The sequence below is a fragment of the Eriocheir sinensis genome, chromosome 51, assembly GCF_024679095.1.
Source record: "Eriocheir sinensis breed Jianghai 21 chromosome 51, ASM2467909v1, whole genome shotgun sequence".
Lineage (NCBI taxonomy): Eukaryota > Metazoa > Arthropoda > Malacostraca > Decapoda > Varunidae > Eriocheir > Eriocheir sinensis.
Genome location: NC_066559.1, coordinates 6,614,941 through 6,640,008, shown reverse-complemented (window position 1 = coordinate 6,640,008; position 25,068 = coordinate 6,614,941). Strand labels below are relative to the sequence as shown.

Here is a 25,068-nt window from a genome sequence, read left to right as displayed (position 1 = left end):
AGCAATAAAAATGAAAAGAAAAGAAACTTAGTGTGATCTAATTCGAGAACGAAATCTTATTGAATATTCCACAGCATCATTTCGTAACGTTAATTCTTTTCCAGCAGGCACGAGTTGCAAACACCATCCATCAAACTGTATGATTTTCCTGTTTTAACTTTAATATTGTTTTTTCTCTTACATTTTTTTCACTATATACCGTACTGTTGCTATGGTAAAAGCAGCAACAACAATAATAATAATATTAATGATAATTACTACTACTACTGTTAATAATAATAATAATAATAATAATAATAATAATAATAATAATAATAATAATAATAATAATCACCACCACACCACCACCACCACCACCAACAACAACAACAACAACGGCAACCACAACAACAATAATAACAACAGCAACCACAACTACCACCGCTACCACCACCACAATCCCCCCCCCCCCCCACACACACACACACCACTTCCTCTGACAGCTCCGTACATAACAGTGGTCAGACCTGCTCTCTTTTATTTCAGTGCCATCCAAAAGCCGCGTCAGGCGAGGGCAAGACACCTGGGCTGATAAGTGAAGACGGACGATTATTGTTTAGTCGACTGTGTGTATAGGGGGGAGGGAGAGACTGTAGGGAAGGGAGATGGGAGGGACTGTTGGGTGACGGGAGATGAGAGAAGAAATTGATGGGTTGGATGGGGAACACGATTGAAGTGAGAGATGGAGGGGAAATAGAGAAAAGTAAAAGGAATAAAGGATAGATGTAGAAGATTATATGTGTGTATGTTTGTGTATGTATGTATGAATGTATGAATGAATAAGCAACCTCCCATCCTTCCTTTCTTGCTTCCTTCTTTCCTTTCTTCCTTCCTTTTTAATCAGTTCTCTTTTATTGATTTTTCCCTTGATAAGAAAACAAATATACAAACAGATATTCAGGACAAAAAAAAAGGTATACAAGACAAATAAACAAACAACACAAACATAAAGAAAGTCAAACAAAAAAAAATACATACAAGACAGACACACAACACGGGCATAAAAGACAGTCTTGAAGAACACACAAACACACATACACACACTAACACACAAAAAAATAAGCAGACACAAAAATGCAAACACAGACGCACACAAGGTCGACGAACAGGTGACGCTGATAATCTAGATTTATGTGTCACCTGTTAATATATGCACCTGTTTATTTACGGGTTACATTACCTGAGCCTGGCCAACCTCATCCAGTGACCTTGACGATGATGATGATGATTATGATCGTGCTGATGATGATGAGTGACTATGAGGAAGAGGTGAAAGAGAAGGTTAGAATGAGGTGGAAAGATGATGAAAATGATGGTAACTGGCCTTCATCAACTTTTCTTCCTCCTTTTTCTACTTTTAATATTTTTTTGCTTTCCTTTCTATCCCCTATTTTAGTCATGAATATACCGTAACTCTTCCCCTTCTTTCTTCCCTCCCTCCTTACAACTATTAAATCACAGACATCATAGAAAACTCATCCTTTTATAGTAATTTTTCCTTCGCTCCTTCCTCCCTTTCTTCCTTACTTCTTTCTGTTCTTCCTTCCTCCTTATACTCCTATTCAAACTCCACCTTATAGAATGTTATCGGTGTTTTCCTTTTGTTTGTTTTTATATATCTCCTCACCACTAAAAAAATAAAAAAAAGATCACCCTTTGTGTAAATATTTATATAATTGGGATAGAAAAATAGAGTATGGATAAAATAAGTTAAAAGAAGTAATGAACAAAATAAAGTTGAGAGAGAGAGAGAGAGAGAGAGAGTCTACCCCATACGTGATCAGGCATGGAGTGATCAGGTATACACAAGGACGTCAAGCAACCACGCCCGACCTGTTTACTCTCTCTCTCTCTCTCTCTCTCTCTCTTCATACCCACTTCCTACCTATCAGTCTTACCTGCTACTCATTTTGTGTCTCATTAAAATACAGTAGCTCTCTTGCTTCATGTAGAGATTTTAATTTATTCATGTATTTTCTCTCTCTCTCTCTCTCTCTCTCTCTCTCTCTCTCTCTCTCTCTCTCTCTCTCTCTCTCTCTCTCTCTTTGTGTGGCAGGTTACTTAAACAGACAATTCATGTTTACATACAAAAAAAAGCGACGATTTTTTGCACGTTTTCCTGCCATATAAAACACGCCAAGACATATATAGGTCACAATTTCACTTCCATGAATAAAAAAAAAAATGTCTATAGTCCCTCCCATCAGAAAAAAACGAATAAAAAAAGAAAAGGAACAATAATATCTATGTTCAAATTTATACATAAAACAGGAAGATAATGATAGCAAAACAAAAATAAATAAAAATGTGTATACTATTGTGTTCCTACAGATAAAAAACAAAAAAAATAAAAGAATAAAATTGTGTCCTACAAATATTAAACAAGAAAATGCTATAAAGAATAACAATGTGCACATAAAAAGAGAAGAAACGAAATCAAAAATACAATTTAATGATTACCAGAAACTGAAAGGAAATAATAAATGAGTTCGTTGGATAAAAACACGAAATAGATGAAAAATGATGAAGAGTCTGCCAATGTCTTTCCGTCGCTACAGAGGCAGACAGGACGAGGCAATAATAACACGTCGGGCTTCATTATACTCAAGTAACGGTGCAATGACAATGGTATTACACACCCCACATTTAACATACGCGCAGTGCATGCTTGTTCCCTATACCCACACCCACCCTAAGGATATTATAAGTTGGTGCGTTTTTAACATAGAAAGACTAAAATCCACATATATAGAGAGGACACACAGAAGATCGTATTGTGTTCGCTAAAGAAAAATACGTGGGAAACCAAACTGACAAACTGAAGGTAATAATATTTTGTCCATTCAAGAAAGGAAGTAATTGTAAGGAACACACAATGGGAAAACTATCTCACTTTGTTCCCTATAAAAAAAAAAATGATTCTTGGGCAAAGTGAGTGGCTGATGACAACCACGAAAACGTTCTATCATGGAAATAACGATGATATAAGACGTTAATTGTTTTATCATAGCAGCAAACATTAGCAAGATCAAAAAACTGGACTGGACAAACCATCACACACGAGCGCGACAGAGGGCTTCTTGGACGGTAAAGGAGACTAGCGCCACGAAAGAACAAATATTAACAAAAATCCCCGCAAAACGCTGCTCCACAGTAAACAGGTCAAAAGACAACAGTCACTCTAATCCCTCCATAATCTCTAACAGGTAAGTAATGCCGGTGAACACCCACTAACACCTCTCCAAACACATCACTGCGAGAAGCTGAACATTCCACCCAGCAGCATTCACCATGCCAACGCCCTCGGCAGCCAGGTAAATTAAGCTCCAACACTAACAAATAGGTACAACAGATGATCATCTACTAACACTTCCTGAACACAATACTGCCAGAAGGCGAACACGTATCCAGGCTGCATTTTGTGGGGAAATACAATCACTGCACTAAATCACCGCCTGGGCCACCACCTGGACGATGCAGGTATCTGATAACCTTGCTCTCCTTCATTTGCATGGCTTGATTTATTGGGCAGTTCCCCTCAGGTGAGTCAGGCAGAGTGCACATGTATTTCTAGCTGAATGTAAATGTTGCTCTCAGAAGATCTTATATGTCTCTACTCCTATAGTACTCTTAAAAAACTCCCAGGGAATCCGTTCCGCTTAACGACTATAATAAAAAAAAATCATTATTAGAAACTTCTAAATAATCGGTTTCGGTGTACGTCTATATATATATATATATATATATATATATATATATATATATATATATATATATATATATATATATATATATATATGTAGTATATGTAGACATCCTCAAATATACGTAGACATTCGCAAATATACGTAGACATAAAGGATGGAGAACCGTCAATTGGATGAGTTAATACTCTTTTCTATTCTTTTACGTACGCAGCCTACAATGAATCTTATAATGTTGACAACTATGGCATTCCACAAAGACAAACATAGTGGAGGAAACACCAGACTCTCACTCCTAAATGTAGCCTAACCAAAAAAGATCCGAAAGTTACCTCAAGAACTCGCCCCAGGTGCAAATTAAACTAAGCACGAAGTCTAATATAATTATGTACAATCAAGCTGCAACAACATTCTTATTTAGACTCATATCACTTTAAACCAAGCTCAACATAACCCTAAATACTTGGCACGAATACCGAAATTAAAGTATTCACATCGCCCATTTCTTGTTCAGTTTACACGTCCATGTGCTTATGAAGCTGAACGGCTTGACGTATATCATAACAGTAAAATAAAGGAAACGCACTCCACTAAGATGCAATGTATTAGCCTATAAAGAAATAGTAAACAACATACCACGCAGACCTATGGCGATGCTGTTAGGCTATTTTCTTGATGCAGATATTTTATTCATGTGGTTTATGATGCTTTTTTATCGTATTTGGACTCTCTCTCTCTCTCTCTCTCTCTCTCTCTCTCTCTCTCTCTCTCTCTCTCTCTCTCTCTCTCTCTCTCTCTTACAGTAAATAAATATGTGTAGCAGAACGGGCGCATAAAGTCCTTTCAAAAGCATTGATGTAGATAAATAAAATTGGCTTTCGTTTGTCTACAATGTCAATATACACGACAAATGTCACACACACACACACACACACACACACACACACACACACACACACACAGTTTTCGTATATTATAATTATTAGTAAGTCATAAACATTAGATGCGTCAGCCCTGAAAAATAAGAGAAAACGCACTCCAAAGAAAACGTGCCGCCGGGTAGAACTGACACAAAATAAACGCGAAATGGGCGAAAAAATGGGTAAAACAAAATACAACAAACAGCGCGAAAGAAATAGTAACACTCACCCACACGATGACGGCGATGAAGACGATGATGCAGATGACGACGAAGACTGACGCCGAAGGTAAATCAATATGTAAAACGCGAAATAATAACAACAGTACTACAAACACGATGGAGAGAAAAGTAACACTCACCAACCCGTTGACGAAGACGACGGCGACGACGGTGATGGGGACGATGACGCAGATTGACGTTGAACCTAAAAAGATGACCACTGGTTGCGCAAAGGGTCACGTGCACAAATATATCACTTATCTGGCACTCAAAATAAGGTTAACCATCCATTTTTCCACTAGTAATCATCCGTAATGTTATCTAGTGTCACCGCATTGTCACACGCGGTTGTAGTGACTTTGAGAGGCTTGGGTGGTGCTTCACAATACACCCACAAATAAACACTTTTCCAGCACTCAAAATATAGTTAGCCCTTCATGTTTTCACTCGTTCGATCAGTCACAATGTTTTCCATGGTTATTAACTTATTACATGTCACACGCGGCTGTAATAATGGTAAGAAAGACTTAGATGGAGACAACACACACGCAAAAATATTACATTCCCAGCACTGGATAACTCAAAATATAATTAACCATATATTTTCACTCATAATGAATCACAATGTTCTCCAGAGTCACCATATTTACCTCACACGCTGCTACAATGATGATGAGCGAGGCTTGGATGGTGAATATATAACTACGCACATGCACTCACTAATATACCACTTTCGCAGCACTGCAGGAACAACTAGAAATACACTTAAGCATTAATTTTTTTCACTCTTTTTCAGCATTTGTGTTCATAAGAATCACTATATACACTGTTATACACGGTCGTATTATGGTGATTATGGAGGCTATAATATATCCATGATGATTCACAAGGTCACTTCACAATCGCCTCTTTAACGATCACTGAGGTAAACAATCACCGATCGAAGTAAACAATCAATGAGGCAAAGAATCACGGAGGTACACAATCACTGGGGTAAATATATAGTCACTGGGGTAAACAATCACTGAGGGAAACAATCACCGAAGTTAACAATCACTGAGGGAAACAATCACCGAAGTTAACAATCACTAAAGTAAATAATCACTGAGGTATATAATCACCGAGGTAAATAATCATTAAAATAAACAATCACTGAGGGAAACCATCACTGACGTAAACAATCAGTGAAGGAGGCAATCACTGAAGGAGACAAACACTACTAAGGGAAACAATCACTGAGGTAAACAATAAGTGAAGGAGAAAGTCACTGACGTAAACAATCACTGAAGGAGACATTCACTGAGGTAAACAATGACAAGTACTTCCCTGTCATCCATAAAACCTACTGAAACCGTAACTGGCGCCTCGTCCTCATCTCACTCACTCTCGTATCTGCTTCTACCCGTTTCCGTCTCCCTCGCTGACCCTTATTCGTTGTCCGGGGTGTTTCCAGACGCGTGAATTCACCACAAAGTTAAAGGAACACAAACGTCAGGAGTCACCCCGCATTGCACCGGACGACGCTCTGGGACCATTGTTGCGAGAAATACCTCCTCGCAGAAATAAGTCGCTCTGATGTCCACCACGCATATGCAGGAAAACATATTAATTCACCCGGAATGGAGTGATGGGAGTAATAATTAGGCCTAGGAATGGAGATTTTAGAATAAGGTAAATCTCCCCCTTCTCTCCCCCGGGATCCTCTTCCATTTTCTCCCCTCCCTGCATTTGCCATTTTCTACTGTCATTATTTCTTACATTTTCCCTGATCTTCCGCTCTCATCCCAGTTTTACCACTTGTGATCTTTGTGATGGTTGATATTGCCGGCAAGAAAACAACACACCAGACTAATAGACTAAACAAGCAGGAACATCAATTAACGTGGGGTAATTCCTTATAAAATCTGCCCTATTCGGTTGTTGCAAATTAAGGCTTCTCTGAATTAAAAGCGTTGCTCTGATGTTTGTGCCGTGTATTAGACCCGAACCAGGACAAGTAAACGATAGCAGTGAGTGATATATAAAAATAAATAAGCAAATTGGAACTCTCTTTGCGAGCTATTTTGCGGATGCGAGCTGATTCCTACGACGCCGGCGCCGCCATGTTGGAGCGGCAGGACGAGGATGGAGGGGCAGGAGGAGGAAACAGCTGAGCCAAATATAGAGTAGGTGCTAGGAAGGTATATCTACTTCTGTTTCTGTTCAATATTGGGTTATAATTGGTTTTACTAACACTCTGATAGCATATAGGAGTTGGGTGATGGAGGGAGGGGAGTAAACCAGGTGAGCCGAGTGTGCAGGTATCGAGTGAGTGTTTGTGTGATTTATGAATGATTGTTGTGCTGCTATCTAAAATATGGTATTATTCTAGTCTTTGCCCATACTCACCCCTCGCAACCAAAATTAGCTAGGGGGGATATAGCCATCCCCCCCCCCCCTCCTTTTCTACATCGGCCTCAAAATGCCCCTAAAATATGGGGATTATTCACGACAGGGTAGCCTACTAATTTTGAGATGCTGATTGCTTATTTCTGGACTAAATATGATGCTGTTTATTACGGAGATAGTATTTTTCTCCGGAAATCACCAAATGGTTGACTTATCAAGGACTTTTTTGCACCCGCCTCTGCAGCTGCAAAATAGCTCGCAGAGAGGTTCAACTTGGGGGACCCGTGGGAATTTTTGGGGGGGGGTGGTGGGGGAGCGTATTTAAACTACTCCAACCGAACTTAACATAACCTATATAACTTATAACCGGGAGGCTTCGCCCCCTTCGACTCCCCTCATAACCAGGGGTTGACCCCCCTCCATGTAGCCTATGATGCGCCGGTAAAACTAGAGAAGCAGAACAGTATGTGAGACGTTGGAAATCTGTGCTAATCGCTGTGTAGGAGTTAAGGAATATATGTGTGCTTGATGGGGTTGTGTGGCATGGTAAAGCAGAGCTAGCACTTGTGTGCTTGGTATTTCATTCTTTTATTGCTGTTTCCTATTTTTGATGTTTTACTTTCATTTGATGGTTTTAAGCTCTTTTGAGTATTCTGAGGCATCATTTGTCATGCAAATGAATAATAACCATAATTTGATCATATCAAAATTTTACCATCAGTAGGTTAAGTTACATTAAGTTGAAGTCGATGAAGTCTGGGGCTGCATCTTTGTAACAGTGATGGATTGTTGCTTTGGCTCTTGTAGTATTGGTAGCTTTATCACCCCTCTTGCAGGGCTTGTTTTTTGGATCAATTGCTAGATTAAAAAAAAAAATTAACGTGTGATCTCTTTTTCTACAATTGTAATACAATTTGCTTTTTATCAATGATATTTCGATTGTCTGTTAAAAGTAGGAAGCTTGCAAGTTTTCTTCATTGGGGATTGTGATACTTTGTGCAAAGTGCAAGTTTTGTTTGATGTGTCTTTAGGCTTCACAGTGAAATAGGAAATGTTCTAAAGTTTCATCTTCATTTGTGTTACATTGTTTGCACTGTGTGTTTCCATTTGTGTGTCTATTTTTAATGTTTAATTTTAATGTGTTACTTCAGCAGCACATCAGAATTGTGGTGGCCTCATCATTTTATAAAAGTCGATAGATGTCAAATGTTTATATTCTGTGTAGTGCTAGTGAGCCCCCTGCAAATAATTAATTCCTCCATTCTAGAGTCTCTCCTTCATGAATGCTACTATCTTTTTTTTGCTGTGTGATGTTAATCAGGTTGTGTATATTTATGTCAAATTCTCGGAGGTATTAATCACTGAGTTGTTCCACTTCTCCTTTCCTGTTTCTAATCTATATAATAATCACTGTTGTAACAAGTCATTGTTTGGGTGGGTCATAATATCTTTTACATTGAGAAGTTTGGCCTCAACATCTCTACTTTTCTTTAAAGATGGTCCAATTTCTCCTTTCAAAAAATAGTTTGGGGTGTATTAAGGGGTTTGCAGTATTGTTCTTAAAGTATTGTTCTCTGATTCCTTTAGTTGCTTTAGTTGACTGTTTGTGTATGGGGAGTGGGCCTTGACAACCAAATAGGTTTAGCCACTGAGGAGTCTGTTTGTACATCTTAGCCACTGAGGAGTCTGTTTGTACATCTTACTACTACTGCTGCTGTGATATTACAAAGCTTCCTCGCTTCATTAATTTTCTCCAGTTTGAAGTTTTTGAAACATCTTTTGTTTGTGACAGTGATTCTTAGCTATTTATTTCATTTGGAATTTTGATGCCCAGTATATGTTGTCTAATTCTGTTTTTTGGTTGTAGACCATTACAAAAGTTTCTCTGTATTGATTTCTAGGACACAAATGTTTGCCAAGTCTGTTAGGGGACCTATCATGTTCTGTTCCTCCTCTACACTGTGTTAATAGCAAGCCATTGTCATCATAGAATAGGGCTGGTATGAAACGTATTTCATCTTTCAAGCCACTTTGAGCTTGGATAAGTGCAGGATGGTAAGATATGTTATTAACAGGAACAGTGATCTTGAGGCATTACTGCCTTGTCTGATGCCGCTTGTTACGTTAAGGTTTGTCATTACTCATAATGTCAGTGATATGGGAGTGTATCCTGAAATTCTTCATGCATTCTGTAAGGATTTTTTGTTTTATGCTGTCAAATGCTTTATTAAAATCAATGACTATAAAAATTATACTTTTTTTTCTACCTGTGGCACCAGTAGGGTTTCTTGGTGGGGCCTGATGGTCAGCCCAGCCTGTTATGGCACAGGCAACTATTTATAGTGGTGCCATCGTGCTTGGCTCATGCTCTCCCCTGGAGCTTCTCTAGATTTGATCCTCTTTTTAGAGAAAGAATCTAGAGTCCGGGTTCATAACTGTTCATCAGGACAGTATAGCCCCTCACCTGTGACTGAAAAATCCCAGCTTGTGTTGGCGGTCGGAACATGAACCCATGTCCTCCAGGATGCTGCGCCTGCACGCTAACCACCCAGCCAATAGTTTAATATGAACAAATTGTCTTCTTTGCGTCTTTTTCTCGTAAATCCTGCTTAAAGTCCATAGACTTATTTGTTGATGAGTATGTGTTGGTCAATTTTGGTTCTTTGTCTTGCCACAAAAATTTGTGAGAGGTGTGTATCAACATTGTTGGATATTACTGTCTGAGATTTTCCAGCTTTGAGGGACTTGTATGTCCTTAAGGGTATTGTTGAAACACTTCTGGATGGTGTTTATTAAAAGTTTGCCGTCAGATAACATATTTTACTAGCCCTGCCTTTATGTTGTTGAGGCCCGCAGCCTTATTATTTTTCAAGATTCCTAGAGCTTGTGCTATATCTCTGTCATTTATTACTGGCTGCTTCACATTACCAATGCTCAGTGTAGACTTTGTTCTAATTGCATCTTAGTGTTCTCATAAATGTGCTGGGAAGTGCAGTGTCTGACCATTTACGGTTATGTGTATCATGGTGTGGTTACTGTTGGAAAAGTCTGATATAAGCTTCTCTTTCCTCTTGGCTCCATACTTCTTCAGTGTCACATGGTTGTTTCTGATAGGCTTTCTTCCAGTAGTCATGTAGCTTTCTCTTGACTTCTGCCTTTGGTATGGCTGTGTTTGCAGTCTCATAAAGGATGATTTTTTTGTTGCTGTTTTCATGCCCTCTTAGAATTTTTTTTTTTTTCCATAGTTTCATGTTTAAGTTTTTGCCAGTAATGATTTTTTCTTTGTTTGTGAATTGCTGTTCTAATTTCTTCTTTGATTTGTATTTTTTGTCTGGTACATCAGCATTAATCAGTCTTTCTCTTCCTGTGTTGTTGCTTTTCTTGCTTGTCGGTTGTACCCTTTTCTTCTTAATATTCCCTTTTCTTATGCTGCCTGTCAGCCATATTGGTTCTGTTTTCTGTTCCCATATTAGTTCTGTTTGTGTTTGTTTTTATCAGAAATTTCTGTGCTTCTTCTTGTATAATGGTTTCCAAGTCAATAACACTGGTAAATGTATTGGCTGATTGAGTTAATTTTGATTCTATTTTAGCAATATATTATTTACAATGCTCATCCTTTGTACTGGGAATTGTTTTTTGCTCTGGGGTTTTGCCCTGGAATGTTGTCAGCTTATCATTCACCTTAAAAAATTCTTGTAGCCTACAATGTTGTGGTCTGATAGATCATATATATCCCTGTCTTCATCAGTGTATATAGGAGAAAATGGGTTTATGAACTTGTTATTGACTAGTTCTAAGTCTATTGCACTTTCAGTGTTGCTGTGTGATCTGGTTATGTCTCCTGAACATTCTAGTGAACCATTGAATATTGTGAAGTCAATCTCCTCTGCCATTTCCAGCACTAGTTCACCATTTCTGTTCACTGACTGTGGGCTCCAGAACCCTACATGACTATCAGTCACCTAAAACAGCTGTGTGCTTATTTTAGCTTTATTTTTGATATCAACTATCTTCTTTTTTATCCTATTATTCCTTTGGAAATCAGTGCATGAGATACATAGGAACTAACTTTTTTTTGTTTTGTTTGTGTGTGTGTGTGTGTGTGTGTGTGTGTGTGTGTGTGTGTGTGTGTGTGTGTGTGCTGCCTATAGTGCCAGTAAGCCTCTTGAGGGGTCTGTTGGACAACCCCAGCTAGTTAGCAGCACAGGCATATCTTATTTATAGTGGCTACCATGATGTATTTACCTATTTACCGGGCCCAAGCTAAGCTCTGATAGTCCAGTCTCCATATCTACATTTATCCAGCCTTTCATCTTGGTCTTTTCTCTTTGAGTGCATTTCTCAGTGCAAAACGTGTATCCTTGTTTTCTTGTCATGCTCAGTGTTACGAGTGCTCTGTAGTGCAGTGGTTAGCACACTTGGCTCACAACCGAGAGATCCTGGGTTCGATCCCCGGGCGGAGTGAAGACAGATGGGTAGTCTCCTTTCGTCCATGCCCCTGTCCACCCAGCAGCGAGTGGGTACCGGGTGTCAGGCAGGGGTTGTGTCCTGCCTCCCAGGGTGGTGGTCTGGCTACTGCCGTGGCGGGAAACCCAAGGGTGCAAACCCATGGCCCCCAAACCTGGCTTCGGCCAAACGTCGCAGAAATGCCCACTGTTAGTTATTTCCTGCTTTCTGGCTTATCTAAGTTTTTTGGCCGGTTTCAGTATTGCATGCTTGGATAGATGCTCCTACTTCCCCACCGATGTCGTTTATTGCGCATATATTGGTGCACCCAAAATCTATCAATAAACCGCAATCTCTATCTCTTGCAATCTACGTATGTCTGTCCTTGTTATATCCACTTCGTTCACCTCACATAAAATGAATAGAAATGCTACAGTTTTCCAGCAAGTCTTTCATCTCAACATTCTACGGTAGAACAGCTGTTTCATTTACCTTGTAGTCATACTTGAGTTTCCCCAGATATTAGTTCTCTGTAAGAAACCGACAGTACATGTTCTTTCTTTATAAGGGAGACTACCGTGGATTTGGGGTCTCGACGTAAATTATAAATGGCACAATACCGTCTATTTTGTTATAAATACATTAGTTAATATATTAAAATGTTTTGAATGTCCTTTTTTTCTGGAATAACAGTATGTTTCTTCTTCGTCTGTTTGTCAATACCGTTCCATATATATATATATATATATATATATATATATATATATATATATATATATATATATATATATATATATATATATATATATATATATATATATATATATATATTTTTTACGATTAAAGTTATTATTATTATTATTATATATATATATATATATATATATATATATATATATATATATATATATATATATATATATATATTACCCCAAACTATATTAGCATGGCTGGTGGGTGGGCCTTGGGCGATGGATCACTATTCTTTATAATTCGAGGTGCCGGTGTCAGAATGGAAGGTGGAGTGCAATGAAATATTTTTGTGTTGCCTGGATGAGAGGATAATTCTATATATAGTTTCACCATGGGAGCTTTGGAAGGTTCAAGGGGATGTTTAAGGATGTAAGGAAAATTAAATAGTCCTACTCTGATTAAAATTTTGGGGGAAAATAATGAGTTTTAAGGCAGAATGAAGTGATGAGCACTCTAATGTTACTCTTCGCTAACTAAAGTCCTGTTGCTGTTCTTTCTGCCTGTTGGACTCGTTTGTTTGTCGATCCTGACTAATAACTGTGTAGGCTACTCCAGGATGCAGTTGTACATAGGTATGCTTTTGACGATGCAGACAGGTGTGTCTAGATGTGCTAACGACGGAGAACATAACATTTAAGAGAGAGAGAGAGAAGCTAACCTAAAAAAAAGGATAATTGTAGTGTGTGTGCGTGTGTGTGTGTGTGTGTGAAGAAAACTATTAAGGCATCGGAGGAAGGAACTGTTGACTAAAATGCATTCGTGCCGCCGCCTCCTCCTCCACCTCCGCCGCCCGTAGCCCCGCCCCCTCATAACGCCGGGCACCCCTGGCTTTACGGCTTCACCGGCGTAACACGGGGACGGTGGGGGGATGGGTGGGCCTCAGGAGGTGTTCAAAGAGGCGCCGCTGAACTGCAATGTTATGCTACTAATTGTGTTGTTATCAGGGTTTATCTTTGTCTCTCTTTTTCTTTCGTTCTTCAAATCACTCTCTCTGTCAGTCTATATTTCTATCTCTGTTCCGTGCGTTTTCCATGTGTGTGTGTGTGTGTGTGTGTGTGTGTGTTGAATATCGTGGCACTCTTTACCAGCCCCAGCATTGTCATTCCGTGTGTTGTTCCGTGTCAGTAGTTAGCTGCCGAATATCACAGCTAAGTGTATATGTTATAGCGTATTGATAAGTCTCCCCTTTTCCAGGTCGTGGCTATGGTCGTGTTAGTCCCTGAGTGCCCACGCCGCGCACCCAGACACATCCCTCGCAGCTCACCTGTCGAGTCCGTAAGTGTTTCTTACCAGGTGTTGCAGTAACGTTCCTCTTGCTGTCTTATACATTTTTTCTTGTGACTAGTTTTTAATCATTTAAGTTTGTTAATTTGCTTTTAATGTCTGATATGATGTTAGAAAACTCTATTGTAAATATATTTTTTTTCTTTTGTTTTCTCATTCACTATTTTTTACTGCTTTATTAACTCATTTTTTTCATCAAAGTAAATACACATATATTTATAAGGTCGGATATTATAATATCGGTGGTTCTTTTTAGAATAATTTTGGATTGTAATATGTGTGTTGATACCAAGGCGGCTGATACATGCCTTTTGGAGACACAAACTCAGGGAGTTAACTAGATAGTAATAGTAATAGTAACAGTAATTGTATGCTTCCACATACTTAATTGAACCTTTGAGTTTGATATATTTAAATAATGAAAAAAATATGACAGAGGTTACTTAATTGAGCCGCACTGCCTGATAATTGTTAATAAAAAAACAACAACTGTATAGCAGAGATAATTATAATTATAATGAAAAAAACATGGCAGAGTATCATAAATGTATAGTTCAGCACAGTTCATGAAACATTCCATCCTTCCCTCCCTCTTCCTTCTCGCTCTTCCCTCTCTGTTCACCCTTCCCCTTCCCAGAGGCACCTCGTTAGCACCGTCCAGGGAGAGGAAGGGAGGGAATGGAGGGAAAGGGAGGAAAGGTGAGGATTGACTGTGAGGCTGTGAGAGAGAGAGAGAGAGAGAGAGAGAGAGAGAGAGAGAGAGAGAGAGAGAGAGAGAGAGAGAGAGAGAGAGAGAGAGAGAGAGAGAGAGAGAGAGAGAGAGAGAGAGAGAGAGAGAGGAAGAGAAAAGAGGGGTTGGGAATGGAGGGAAAGAGGGAGGGGAAGAGAGCAGGGAAAAAGAAAGAGGGAATGGATAGAGATGGAGGAAATGGAGGTGGAAGAGCCAGGATGGGAATGAGGAAGACAAAGTAGGAGGGAAAGAGAGAGAGGATAGGTGGATGAAGGAAAGGAAGGGGATGGGGAAAGTTAGGGTGGGAAGAAGAAAAGGAAAGAAAGAAAGGAAGAGAGGATGGAGGAAAGGAAAGTAGGAAGGGAAAAGGGGAAGTTCGGATGAGAATAAGAGAAGGAAGGAGGGAAAGAAAGGGATGGAGGGAAGAAAGGAAGAGAAGGAGGGAAAACTAGTGTTCGCATGATGAAAATAAGGAAGGAGGAAAGAAAAGGAGGGAGGGGGGATGAAGGGAAAGAAGGAACGGAAGGAGGGGACAGTTTGGATTTGAATGAAGAGGAGAGGGAAGAAGTGAAAGAAAGAGGGGAAGGAGACAGGAACAATATAACATAGAATTAGAGAGAAGAAAATAGGTAGGGAATGATTAGCAAATGGTGGATGCATAAGTGAATGGATAACAAGTGTATTAGACTAAAGAATGAATTGCAGTGTTCCAAGTATATATGTTTTTCCTTTTCTTATTCCTATTCTTATTCCTACCACAACAGTACCACCACCACCACCACCAACAACAACAACAACAGGAAAAACAACAACAACTTACAATAATGCCATGCACCACCACCACCACCACCACTCAACCACCCATGCCACCACTATCACACACCACTCAGGCACCCATAACCTCCTCCACCACCACCACCACCAATGCCAAAACCAGCAATAACACTTAATTTAACAACAACACAACCACCATCACTACCTTCATCCACCACCACCACCACCACCACACCTTGGCCCATACAAACCGTCGTTACCTGAGAACACCGCTGGCCCTTCACACCTTGGTTATGACGCAGGTGAGGCGCCTTGCAACACCTGGATGCCTAATTACTTCTTTATGAGGAGGCGGACGGGGAGGAGGAGGAGGAGTTGCGTAAGAGGTTGGTGAGGGGCAGATGGTGAGAGAGAGAGAGAGAGAGAGAGAGAGAGAGAGAGAGAGAGAGAGAGAGAGAGAGAGAGAGAGAGAGAGAGAGAGAGAGAGAGAGAGAGAGAGAACTAAAATTGTGACTGAAGAACATGCATTGAAAAATTTCCTATACACTTCAACTCTTCCATGTACACCTTGTAATGGAAAGCGGCTTGGGGTTGTTACGTATCATCTGTTTTGTTATCACGTGAACTGTTGTAGTCGGTCACGGGGAACAAGAAGTGAGAAAGCGTGAACCTTAATTGTATTTTCTGTTGCTTGACACCGTACTTCCTCCTCCGTCCGCCTCTCCCTCCCCTTATACTCGCCTCTCTTTTCCGCATCTCCCTCTCTGGAAGACTCCGTGTTTTTTACTTATATATAAAATTGTTCCTCACCTTCATTGCTCTTGAAATTGAAATAAACGTCGTGTTGCCTAGTAGATAAATGAAAGAAAAAAAGGAGGAATATAATTAATCCTTCTGAAGGCAAGGAAATATTTAATCAGTTCTCACCTCTATTGTCTGAACCATAAGCTTTTACAATTAGCAGAAATAAACGCCGTGTTGGCAACCAGATAAATAAAAGAAAAAATAGGAAAATATAGAATCCTTCGAAAACTAAACAACATTCAAAGTTACTGAAGCTACAAAACTATTCCCCATTCAATTCCACCCTCGAGGCAAAACATTATCGGAGAACACTGAAGCTTATTGATGTCACATTTCTGGGGGACACATTTCCTGACAAGCCGTGACAGATGCGTGGACGGGCGTGGGAGGGAGCTGCTGCTTTCCCCGAGGCACTACGCGACCCCACGTCACCTTAGGCGGGGGCTGTACTGTAACACTGACACCTACAGCTACTACACTACACCGACATGAGGCCACGCCGGGAAAGTCAGGCGTTAGAAGCAGCCAGATGCGTGGGAAGAGTGTGATGGCGTTGATATTTTGAGGTGAATCTTATAGTGTGTCGCGATATGTTGCGTGTTAGTTTGGAGGTAATAGAGGAGTGGTTCTTAAACGAGTGGGGGAGGGGGGGGGGGTTGAGTTAGTAATTTCCAAGGGGTGCACGAGCCCTGGGGGAAAGTTGGAATTTCTGTTGTTGGATTTTTTTTACAGCAAAGGAAGCAGCTTAAGGGCAAAAAATAAGACAGTAATGGAAAAAAAAGCCCGTCTATCACAGTCCCTATAAAAAGGAGTTTAGAAGAGTGAAAAAAAGAGATGTCAATTACGGGAGAACAAAACCGTGTGCTAATATTAAAAAAAAAGTTTATGAAAAAAGCAAAATGAGCGCCATAACTCTAGTTTTCTATAGTCTACTTAGGCTTACTATTGTTTATAAATCTGGAAGGGAATTTTAACTACATATGCAGGGGGGGGCGTGGTAGAGTGGTAGATAAAGTTACAAGGGAAGTGAAGAAAATGTTGTGAGTGTGTGTGTGTGTGTGTGTGTGTGTGTGTGTGTGTGTGTGTGTGTGTGTGTGTGTTTATTTGCGTGTGTGTATGACAGATAGATGGATAGACTGATGGATAGATTTAGAGATCAACAGGTAAAGAGGATATTATCAGTGTCGAATATTTGCTTATAATTATCTGTATATGTAACATTCACTTAGTTTCCGTCTATTTCTCTTCTTCCTTTCCATACCATTTATTTTCATCTGCTCCCCTTCCCTTTTTCGCTCTGTCCTGTCCCTCTTTTCCTCCCTACCGACACTTCAATATTCCTCCATTCACTACCTTCCTTATTTCCTCCCAATATGCATTCCCTTTCACCCTCCCTACTTACCTCTCTCCCTAACTCTTCACCTTCCTACCCTCATTTCCTATCCTCTTCACCTCTGCATGCCCTTTTTCTCCCTCCCTCTTTCATAACTTTCCCTACCTCCCTACCTTCCGTCCTACCCACTACCTCCTTTCCATTCCTCCATTTCCTCCTACCTTCCTCATCTCCGTAGACTCATTCTCTCCCCCTCCCTCCTTAACTCTCCCAACCTAGCTCTCTACCTACCTTCCTACACCCCCTCCTTCCTTTCCATTCCTCCATTTCCTTCTACCTTTCTCCCCATTTCCGTAAGCTCGTAAAGCGGCAACGTGTTATTACCTGTGTTTCCCGGCGAGGGCGACTGCAGGTAAAGGTACTAAGTCGAATCATCACTGCTCACCTTTCGAGTGGCGTGTCTCCGCTTCCTCCGTTGCTTCGCCTCAGTCCACCTCGGTTCAGTTCCAGTAGCATCGCGTTTTCGTCGCCCCCCCAAAAGATGCATCCAACTGGAACGATTAGCGTCAATAATAAGAACATGCGCAGAGCTGATAATAGAAAGACTTCCGATGAAACATAATGACAGGCAGTCCATAAAAGTGGAAGAGTCATATATAGTAGAAGATAACTAAGTAGACGGATTAAATTGAGTTCATTTCCAGTAGCATCGCGTTTTCGTAGCTCCAAAAATAAACTATAACTGAATCGAATAGTAGAATAGTACAACTGATAATAGATTGCTTATGAAAGAAACAGTGACAGGCATTTCATGAAGTGTAGAAGTCATAGTAGACAGAGAACCAGGTGGATGGATCGATTTAGAGCGTTATGCTGAAGCAGGATTTTAAGTAACCTTACATCAGACCGAGTAATAAGATTTTTGGGGAAAGCCCTTTGCCTTGAGGTGCACTGATTATGGATAATAATGATGATGATAGTGATGATGATGATGATGATGATGGCGTGGTAATCTGTTGGATCGTCTAGAGTGTGTTTCGACGGATTATTTATGTGTTACAAAACAAACTCCTCATAAGTATCTTGTTTTACTGTACCTTAATAAGTAAGTTTAATATGCATAATATGTAGAAGACCAATCGTTATGACCTAAAAACTTTCTGCCTCAAGAATGGATGGGGTATTGTTTAATCAATGCATAGTTTTTGTATATTCAGTCAGGTCAAGATCAAAAGAACTAGAAAGTGTAATGCAATCTCCCTAGACTTTCACATATGTATGTACTCTGCTTCGCATCATCTCCAGATTCTCCACTCACATGGATAGAACAATGTTTGCAGTTCCGCTTATTTCTCTTTGAAATTTTTCATCAATTACTTTTCTTCTCCTCCTCCTCCTCCTCCTTCTTCTTTTTCTTTTTTTTCTTTTTTTTCTTCTTCTTCTTCTTCTTCTTCTTCTTCTTCTTCTTCTTCTTCTTCTTCTTCTCTGCTTCCTCTATGGTCAGCTTTATCTTACCTTTAAAAGAATATAAAATCATCTCAAAGCTTCCTATCTAAATATCTACATCATCATCAATATCATCATCATCACCACCATTAAGATGACACGATTGTTACACCCACAGATTAGGAAAAAAAGAAAATACAGCCATAATATAAAAATCTCTCTATTTACTTTCTCTCCCAGCACGGCAAACATACTCTCACTATTAACCTTCCATCTCATCCCAGCACAGAACAAACAAAATCTACCGCATGCAATCAAGCTCATTCAGTATTCGTAATTACTTCGGCAATAATGGTCTTTCCTTATGCGTTAGAGAGGGCGGTGGGAGCATAAGGTACCATTTAAGGAGGATTATATTGGTTACTTTTTATTTCATTCCAGCACAGGATAAGTAAACATAATTCATCGCATTCAATTACGTTCCAGAATTAGCACTTCCTTCGGCAATTATCTCATTTCCTCAGGCGTTTAGAGGCGAGAGTGGAGCCTAACGTACCATTTAAGGGGAATATATATAGGTTACGTGTTGATGGGGAAGCTTGGTAATTATTTCAAGTGAGGTTACTGCTTAATTAAAACCACATAACTTTCAAAATATAAAGACAACGTAGTAAAATCTGGCGTGTGTGTTTTTTTTTATTGGAACTCGTCTGACATCTGACTAATAGGATTTGAAAACAGAGTGAAAATCCGTCTCTAAAATGACATCAAAAAGAGAAACTCGCCACACAACTTAATAAATACTAGTAGGGGAGTTTAAGGATAATTAATAAGTTAGGTTATCATTTGAATTGGCTATATAGCTTACTGCTTGATGGAGGAGCTTGGTAGTCATTTAGGCGAGGTTACTGGAGCTGAATTATCATGTAGGTGAGGTTAAGATTGAAGTGGTCAGTGTTTGATGGAGGAGGTTGGTGGTTATTTAGGTGAAGATACTGCTTGAGACGAATCTTGATAACTGTTTAGGTGAGGTTGCGTTCAGAGGGGGAGCCGTTCCCTTCTATTCCACCCCCTTCCTTCCCCTACCCATCCCATCCCTTTCCCCTACCCATCCCATCCCCTTCCCCTACTCATCTCATCCCCTTTCTTCCCCTACCCATCCCATCCCCTTCCCCTACTCATCTCATCCCCTTTCTTCCCCTACCCATCCCATCCCCTTCCTTCCCCTACACATCCCTCCCCCTTTCATCCCCTTCCTCTACCTTAGGTCTTATTGCTGCTTGACGGGGAGGTCGGTAAATAACAAGAAGAGGTTATATTATTTTGTTGGGTTTGTTTACTTAGTGACAAGAACACAACGACACGATCAGAACCTTTTCTCTTCTTTTTCTATGTTGTCTTATCGCCCAGAAAAGAGAAATGTTACTTCTTGTTGATATTCTTTCCCTGTCCGCTCTCTTCTCTTCTTCACCTTCCTCCTTTCCTGCATCCCACGCAGCCCTTCAATATACCTCCAAAATACTTAAGTTACCCATTATTATAGAAGAGAAAATGGGATGGTGTTGGTGGGGGGAGGTGGGGAGGAGGAGGAGGAGGAGGAGGAGGCGAATAAACCAAAGATGACGTGAGATACAATTATAAGACCAAAATTATGCTCTCATTAGGTCGGCATTAATAATAGGCCCTCTTAATTATGTCAGATAGGGGAGGAGGAGGAGGAGGAGGAGAAGGGACAGTCAACAATGTGTGTGTGTGTGTGTGTGTGTGTGTGTGTGTGTGTGTGTGTGTGTGTGTGTGTGTGTGTGTATACATGAAAACTTGATAGCCTTCTTGAAGAAAAAAAAGTTAAATTCAATAAATATTTTTTTTATGACGCTAATAAACAACAAAGAGAAAGATTATAAATAGAATAATTACAAGATAACAATAAAACTAATAATAAAGATAATACTGATGGCGATGGTAGTAGTAATAGTAGTAGAAGTAGTAATAACAATAAAAATAAGAACGACCACCTTCCCATTTTCTTTAGAGGAGGAGCAGGAGGGGAGACTGACACCAAAAACACTGTGATTCATTCTTCGACCATCGTATAAACCTTCTGACAGCCGCATGCGACGCCTTCATGTGGGTGGCCGAGGAAGGGGGGAGGGAGGGAGAGAAGGAGCCAGGGAGGAGAGAAGGAGGGAGGGAGGAAGGGAGGGTATGAAGAGTAGGTGACGGCGGTACCTTTGATCTTGAACTACCTGCCACCCGTCCCTCCCTCTCTCCCTTCTCTCTCTCTCTCTCTCTCTCTCTCTCTCTCTCTCATTTTATTACTATTTTTCCTTCTTTTTCCTTCTAATTTCCTCCTTTTCTTGTTTTTTTTTTCTTCTTCTTCTTCTTCTTCTTCTTCTTTGCCATCTCTCAACAGCATCATCACAATATTAGCTAATCTCTTAATGATGGTAGTAGTGGGAGGTGGTGGTGATGGTGATGGTGGTGGTGATGGTGGTGGTGGTGGTGATGGTGATGGTGGTTGTGGTTTTAGGAATGCATATAAAAGGGTGAACGATTCTCTCTCTCTCTCTCTCTCTCTCTCTCTCTCTCTCTCTCTCTCTTCCCTTAAATTGTCTCCTCACCCCACTGACACAAGAGAGAGAGAGAGAGAGAGAGAGAGAGAGAGAGAGAGAGAGAGAGAGAGAGAGAGAGAGAGAGAGAGAGAGAGAGAGAGAGAGAGAGAGAGAGAGAGAGATGGACAAGGACAAGGAGGTGGAGAATATAGTATGGGTCATGGGGCTGAAATGGAGTGTCAGTTACCGCCAGGGGTGAAAGATGGGTGAAGGGCAGGAGGTTAGGACAGGGGTAGATATGGGTAGGCGTGAGGCAGAGGCATGTATGATATAGTGGTGAAACACGGGTGAGGGCAGGAGTGAAACAGGGGTGAGGTGAAGCAGGGGTAGGGATAAGGGAGGGGTGTATTACTGCTATGATGTAAAGTGAAACAGGGGTGAGGCAAGGGTAGCTCTGTATAATGGAGAAGTGAGGCAGCAGAGGTAGGTATGATAGCGATGAAACAGGGATGAGGACAGGGGTGAAACAGGGGTGAGATGAGACAGGGGTAGGCATAAAGTAGGGTTGAGACAGGGGTAGATAAGGCAGGGGTGAGTCAGGAGTGAAACATGGGTGAGATAAGGCAGGGGTAGGCATAGAGTAGAGGTGAGGCAGGGGTAGATAAGGCAGAGGTGAGGCAAGGGTAACTACAAGGCAAGGGTGAGACAGGAATAGCTTTGTATAAGGCCGGGGTGAGATAGGAATGGGTCAGGGGTAGCTATAAGGCAGGGTTAGCTATTTATAAGGTAAGGGCAAGGCAGGGGTGAGGCAGGGTAACTATGTATAAGGTAAGGGTAGAGCAGGGATGAGGCAGGGTAGCTATGTATAAGGCAGGGGTGAGGCAGGGGCAGGGTCTAGCCTCGGCAGGACCACCCGTCTCGGACCCCCCAGCCTCAGCCCGGCCCACGGAGGGAGGGAGCCCTGGGCAGAGGTGTTAATACCTGTGTTCACCTGCGGCTCCAAGTGGCTGGAGGCCCGCTTAAAGGATCCTGATGAGGGGGGAGGGGCCGGCAGCGTGGGGTGGAGGCAGGGAGGGAGAAAGGAGAGGATGGAGAAGGGAGGTAGGGGAGAAGAGGTAGGAGGAGGGAAGGAGGATGGAGGTGGGGAGGGAGCAGGAAGTGGAGGAGAATGAGTGCATGTGTTATAGATAGATATAAAGATAGAAGTTATAATTAGAGAGAGAGAGAGAGAGAGAGAGAGAGAGAGAGAGAGAGAGAGAGAGAGAGAGAGAGAGAGAGAGAGAGAGAGAGAGAGAGAGAGAGAGAGAGAGAGAGAGAGAGAGAGAGAGAATGGAATATTTTTTTTTATAAAGAGAGGAGTCACAAAAAAATAGAGAGGAAAATGAAATACTGTAGGGTGATGAAAAAGAAGAGAGAGGCAGACAGAATAGAGAGCAAAAGGAGAGTAAGTGCTTCAGTAGAACGAAGAAGGAAAAACACGTAAAGATAAAAGAGAACAGAGGAGTCAAAAGAAGAGTGATGAGTGCAAGCAACGTAATAAAAAGTAGAGTGAGGGAAAGATGGAAACAAAAGAAAGATAAAGGGAAAGGGAGCACGCAGTATTTGTGGGGTGGGGAGAGAAAGGACGGATAAGGAAGAGAAAAGCAAAGGTATTTATTTATAGGGAGGATAGAGGAGATAATTTAGTACGAAGAAGGAAGGAAAGGAAGCAATGGAGTTTCCGTACATGTGTGAAAGAGAAAGTGATGAAGATTAAAAAGAGAGGAAAAAGAGGAGGGAGGAAAATGAGTAATTGAGATACGTGTGTTTTACGTGAAAAGATGAATGAACATGCGTGGGAGAGAATGGGATGAAGAAAAATAGAGGAAGAAAGAGAGGAATTAGGAATATAAATTAGCATACGTGTGCTATGTTAGAAGATGAATTTTGAAATAATAAAAAAAAAACAATTTAAAGAAAGGAAAAAGGGGAAAAAAGAAAACATTGTGTAAAATATATTCTTTCAGGAAGGGAGCATTAAAGCACCTCAATGAACATAATACCATTAATTGATGATGATGATGATGATGATGATGATGATGATAATATTGGTGATCTTTTGGTGTCTTAATCTTTCTATACATTTTTGGGGGGCCAGAATTGCGTACATAATCTTTTTCATTTCTTTTTACCCTTACTCTGATTTCAATGCGGCAGTAAGGAGTAATCGTCATCCATTTGCTTCAGTTTTCTTTATATATGTTATGAGTTTCGATGTTCAATGATGCTTTCCATTTGTCTCCGTCATACACCATGCACCTCTCCATCCGAAATTGACCTCTCCTTTTCGGCCACTCCTTCACTTTCTTTTATAGGAGAAGTGCCAGCAGGCTTTTTAGTATTTATTTATATTTGTCCTTGAGTTTCTTCCCTTACTGTAAAAAAAAAAAAAAGTTTCCTTCTCAGTAACTCCTCTTATACCGAAAAAAGAGATGAAAGAAATATCCACAGATGAAAAAAATATATACAATGGGGGATAAATCGCGGTGACATACGAAAACAGACTAAGATATAAGACAAGAAGAAAGAAGAAATAATTTGAGTCACGCTGAAATAAGAAAATAACAAGAAAGAGAACAACACGACAACAAACTAAGAAGCAAGACAAAAAAGATAAAAAACAGAAGTTGAGTCAGATTGAAATAAGAAAAAGACGAGAAAGAGAACAGCTGATCAAGGGAAGATAAAAATAAAATGGGTAAAAGTGAATGAAAGTGAAAGAAGAGCGATAGTGGAGAAGGGGGAACTAAGAAACAGGACAAAAGGAGAAAAGACAGAATTTGAGTCAGGTTGAAATAAGAAAAAGACAAGAAAGAAGACAACTTGTTAAAGATAAAAATAGAATGGGTAATAGTGAATAGAGGTGAAGGAAGAGCGATGGATGAGGAAGAGGAATAGAGTCAGGGAGAGGGAGGAAGGGAGACTTTGAAGAATGAGTGATAGAGGGAGATGAGTGATTGAAGGGAGGGAGGGAATGGTGAAGGAGAGGAGGGAAGGGGAGAAGAGCCCAGGAGGAGGGGAGGGTGTGAAGGATGAATGATGGAGGTGATGGTGATGGGTGGTGAGGAAGAGCTGATTTAGAGGAGGAGAGGGAGGAGGAGGAGGAGGAGGAGGAGGAGGAGGATAATTATGGTAAAAGGGAGGCATGTAAAGGGCTATTTGGTGAACTTAAGGTCCGACGATTCAATTAATGGCCATGAATACATCACATGCTTTATTTTGGAAAGGGGAGGAAAGGAGGGAAGGAGAAAGGGAAGGAAGGAAGGATTTAAGGATGGAAAGAGGATAGGGAGAAAGGAAAGGAAAGACGGAAAGAAAGGATGCAAGGGAGGAAGGGAGTAAAGAAGGAAAAGAAGAGGGAAGCATGGTAAGGAAGATAAGATGGAAAGAAGGTAGGAAAGGGAGGAAGAATTGCAGGGAGGAGAGAATAAAGAAATACACGAGGAAAGAAGTAAAGAAGGGAAGGAAGCGAAGGAAATAGAAAGCAAGTAAGAAAAAAGACAAGAAGGGAGGAAAGAAGGAAGATAGAAAGAAATAAGCAAGGGAAGATGGTAGAAATTAATAGGAAGAAGCAGGAAAAAAATGATGGAAAGGAGAGAAAAGAAAGATGTAAATGCTTCCAAAAATGGGTCTTA

The 25,068-nt window shown here is 40.5% G+C and overlaps 1 protein-coding gene across 4 annotated transcripts in view; it reads left to right on the top strand.

The window, feature by feature from the left end:
- The first annotated feature begins 6,977 nt into the window (after positions 1 to 6,977).
- The window catches only part of LOC126982600 (protein gooseberry-neuro-like), a 58,551-nt gene continuing 40,460 nt past the window's right edge, over positions 6,978 to 25,068 (top strand). For 2 of the 4 annotated variants that reach the window (XM_050834783.1, XM_050834784.1), the window contains exons 1-2: positions 6,978 to 7,064; positions 13,666 to 13,746. The gene's annotated coding sequence lies outside the window, so the exon portion shown is untranslated. The remainder of the gene's footprint in view (positions 7,065 to 13,665; positions 13,747 to 25,068) is intronic. The other 2 variants (XM_050834785.1, XM_050834786.1) reach the window with 2 other exon arrangements.